At 37.1% G+C, this 4,666-nt stretch overlaps 1 long non-coding RNA gene across 1 annotated transcript; it reads right to left on the bottom strand.

Moving 5' to 3' along the window:
• Positions 1–13: 13 nt before the first annotated feature.
• LOC106943995 (uncharacterized) lies at positions 14–1,174 on the bottom strand. The gene is made up of 2 exons (XR_001424070.1): positions 673–1,174; positions 14–141 (listed from the first exon to the last, which is right to left on the bottom strand). It is a non-coding gene; the product is annotated as an uncharacterized LOC106943995 (long non-coding RNA).
• Positions 1,175–4,666: the final 3,492 nt, after the last annotated feature.

Below are 4,666 nucleotides of genomic sequence, written 5' to 3'. Positions count from 1 at the left end.
GAAAAAGAGCAACTGATAGAAATACTTTCTATATAAAGAAAAGCAAAAAAGTTAATAGCAGGAGAAAAGTTGTTGACAACATTAGCTCAGCCGATCCCTCCCTCCAGGAAGCCATCAAACAGAACTCCTGTTCAACTCCAACTATAATAAAGATTTTAAAAAAAGAAAGAAAACGGAAAGTTAAAATAACAAATGATGCCAATTTAATAATTCAGATCTAATGCGTTCTGGAATCTATTATTGACATTTTACAAATTTCACAAATCAATTAGAAGGTTTCACAAGTGTTTTATTTATCTGCTGTTAGTACAGAATAATCTAGTTAGGTTTGAAATGTCTAGGTGTTGTTTTTAAAGTACAACTCATTAAAAAAAGCTCAAGATAGTGAAAAATTTAGTGTAATCGCCCTTTAGCTATTTTCCGAATTAGATGCTACATTCGGAAGCTAACTTCAGCTTCGACTGATAACTTGGGCACATTATAGACAGATCTATATATGTTTATATATAGATATATAAATATATCTATCTATAAAGCATAGATATGTATATTGCACATTGCACAGATAATCAAAACACTTAACGTTTACATAGCACCTTCGTAAGCTTGTCCCTGTTAGCTACATCATACATATGAGGCATTATGGTGAATACAAACGATTTATTAACTTACCTTCGAAGTTATAGTGACGTTTTGACACATCCAGCTTAAATCCTTTGTTGTTGTTGGAGCGTTTCAGGACGTCTGAATAATTATATAAGCAACATAAATAGTCCTGCAGCGACCGAGGAGCCACAGTTAACATACTGTTGCCTGTGCACCGGAACCATTCTTTGTGGCAAAAAAATGCGGAAGTGCTAAAACGGAAGTCCGTGGCATATACCCCGTTGACTAGAATCGGTTTTAGCTTTGGGCTATACTGCCCCCTAAAGGTTTGGCATGTTTAAATCAACACTCAGTGATGAGGATGATATCTTTTCTGAAACCGGTATCGTGCATGTTTTTTTACATGATGTGCTGGAGATTTTTGTTTTTAGAAAGACTCGGCTCTGTGTGTGCAAGGCCTGAATGTGAATGTAGTCTTAACTCAGCCACGTTTCTCCCTTTAAGGATTAGTTAGCTCTATTGTTGTATTTTTGCCACACCTAAATGTTTCAAATCATTTAGGAAAGAAAACAACTGCAGATGGATCAGAAAAAAAAAGAACTAATACTGATATATTTTTAATTATTTGCTTAATTTAATTTACTCATTACTCATTGTTTTAATGTTTATAGTCACTGAGAAACACTGTGATTTTTTTTATCTGTAAAAAATACATAAATAAACTTTTACTTAACTTTTTCTTTATGTTTTTGATATGCTCCTGATACACTGGACCTCAGCCCATTCATTTATTATTTTTTGTCAGAATACATAAGATATTTCGAAGAAAATGCAGCATGGAATTTTAATTAACTGTTGGCTTGTGTTTCCAAAGCAGCCAATCCAGGAGTGACATTAAATTTCCTTAATGCTGATTAACTGAACCCCAACTGTGAACTTCCATGCTAAGATGGTTTCCAGTGTATGTCCAGTGTTGGTGTTAGAACTATTACAATATGGAGGTATAAAAGTTTTATAAAGATTTTTGCTATTAGAGGTAATCAAATATGGGGATCTATGTTTTCTATGCTAAATAAATCCCCTTATGATAATAAGTGTGTTGACTCCTTGGTTATTCAGGTGTGAACACATATTGTTTCATTAATAATATATTTGATTCGTGATTTTAGACATCGGTATTTGCTGATCTTTCATTGTGTCATCTTTGCCTTTATTCCAAGTATGAAATGTAGAAAAATCTTTTTGCTTTTAACATGTGAAATTGATTGTTCACTCAAAAGGAGGTATTCACTTCTTTGAATACGTTTTTAAGGTGTTATGGGGCTGACTGATTTTTGAAGATCAAAGTCGTTGAATGCAATTTAACTGTACTAAGAATATAAAAAAGCGCTGCTTTATGTAGATTCTAAACAGCTGCATTTAGTGCCTGGAGGAAAATAGCGAACTTTGGTGGCACAGAAAGGATGTGATGAGGAGCAGCAGCAGCTTAAAGGAGCTGGACTGAGAGGAACAAAGAGGGAAGGAAAGAAAGGCAGGAGACTTTTACAGTAAAAATGAACCTGTGGAGAAATATCACCATTAACCTTGTTAAGGTCTGATCTGAACAAACGCCTGCTTTGCCAGACTGGAGAGCAGACAGTATTACTTTTTTGCTCATTCGCCCCCCCCCCCCCCCTTCCTGAATCACAGCCTTCTCCAAATCTCCCCCAGATTTCCAATTGCTTTCACTTGTAGTTGTGCCAGATAAACAGAATCTATTGGATCAGGCTGATTTCACGGCTGCACCCGCGCACATGGCAGCTTCTGTGGCCCACTTTCTGAGCCGAGGCTTTTTTTTTTCCCTTCCCTCCTCTCTACACTCTCTCCTTTATGTATGAAATTCACTTTTCTGCGAATTCCCGTTGAGTTTTCATCCTCAATAATACATCAAGTCTTACTATGATTATATTTGAGCTTTGCTCCCTGAAGGAAATGCACGGAGACACCAGAAAGTATTAGGTTAGCGTTAGCTCTGCAGTTGCATTTGGAGAAATTCAGACATATTGTCCAGTTGCGTCATTTTCTCACAGTAGCAGGTAAACAGCTCCGAATCTTTGATCCAAGCTGAGTCACAGTGTGTTTTAAGGCTGAAGGACACTGCATCACGGGAAGCAGAGGACAGCTGGAACGCGGCCAGAACCAGGAAGCGGGAGATGAAGAAGACTCTGGAGAGTTTCACGCAAACACACCAACATCTAATCAACACAAAGTATATACAGGTTTCCCTCACAGTCATGAAGAGTAAAGAGCTGAAGACTGAATATGCAGGGAAAAGGAAGTGTATTATGGAAACATGTCTGCATATTTAGATGATTTTTTTCTGTGAGAAATATGCCTTTCTAAAGATAAGTAGATATGTTGCTCCAAAGTGAGAGATTTTTACAGTTCTTTCAATCTCAAAGATGTTCAATGTTACCAATATGTCTTATTTTTCTCATGAGCATGAAAAGGTTTTTTCACCGGAACTTAAAGAAGCAGAATGAAAATAATATAATAATATAATAATAGTAATAATCATCATATCTGTCCCTCATTCAGCCATTCATTATTTATTAATTAATCTATATTTTAATCCATTTATCAAACTAAACACCCACTCCTTTTATACATCCAACCATCTCATTCTATCCTTTGTTTATCCATATATCCATCCATGTTTTTATCTTTCAATCAAATCTACTTTCCACTTATTCATCTGTCCATCCATGCACCCCTTCATTTTTTATCTAACTGTTCATCCATCTACAAATGAATTTATTATTTATCCAACCGTTAATGATGGATACATCAACCTTTCAATTTTTCGTGATGTTTTGCATTTGTTCTCTAAAAGGGGCTCAACAATATGACTAAGTTTGGAAATGTCAACTTGAAAAAGTACAGTTTTGACATGAAAAACGTGGTAAATCTGGAATAAGACATGCAAAGGTTAAAAAAATCAGCATAGATTTCCCAGCGTCAAGTGATTTCACTTCAGAAGCTTAAAAAGTGGAGCTGAATTATTTGAAGTACCACTATCATTCACTTCCCAAAACTCACAAGGAGAAGTGAATGAACAAATTTCAAGTCAAAGTGTCTACAAGAGCAGCAGGAAGGTGAAGAAATGAGAGCTAGTTCAGAAAAAAAGAGGATAAATACTACATAGCTACAGGCAGGTAGGCAGAGGAAATGGGAGAAATGAGGACAGACAGAGACGTGGCATGCTTTCAGTCCAAAGCGAAGTGAGAGGCAGGCGGGGTGGACGTCTTTATGATTCAGCAACATCCTGGCAAAGGGGAGATGATGAAGGGCCCTGTGGGGTGGGCGGTGGTGGAGGAATACTTTGCCTGTCTCATTAGCCCTGCCTCATTTCATTACGTTATCATCACAGTTTCCTCAGGTAGCTGGTAACTCCTCACATTCAAACGGTACGTGTGTGATTATGTAACCGAATAGAGGAGGTCCATTAAAAATCACTGCCTCCTGGTAATTATGTAACAAAGGTCAAAGCACTGTGCAAGGAGGCCATTCGCTGTGTTAATTACAAACATGAAGAGTAAGAATTAACATGGATGGGCGTTTTGCTTCATTGAGGGATTGAGGAGAGAATAGGTGATTTCTCATCTAATTTTAATCCTTTTACGGAGAGTTTTTTTTTTTTTTGGATGTAGCCTTTAGGGGTTTGGCCATTAAAAAGTAAGACTTGCATTTCACTTCATATCTGGCTCAGTGTAGCTGTAAATCAGCCTCTCAGGTGATGCAACAAATGAGTCATCACAAACCGACTTATTACTGTGTATTTAACTTGATCATTTCTGTCTGTGAAGTTTTCCAGAAATCAGCCTGTACTGATAACCTCGCTCCTCACTGCAGGTCTCACAGCTCAGCCAGTGTCACATATTTTTATTCAAAGCAATACTGTTCCTCAGATTTGGAAAAGAGCCTTTGTACTACCTTTACTAAAAAGGTGCTGATCCCACTTCACAAAACAGCCATCGACCCATTTCTGACTCTACATCCGAGCTAAAATGCTTGAGAAACT

This window comes from Poecilia latipinna, unplaced genomic scaffold, assembly GCF_001443285.1.
Source record: "Poecilia latipinna isolate Pla-1442-1.1 unplaced genomic scaffold, P_latipinna-1.0 Scaffold6552, whole genome shotgun sequence".
Lineage (NCBI taxonomy): Eukaryota > Metazoa > Chordata > Actinopteri > Cyprinodontiformes > Poeciliidae > Poecilia > Poecilia latipinna.
This window is presented reverse-complemented; position numbering and strand designations above follow the sequence as displayed.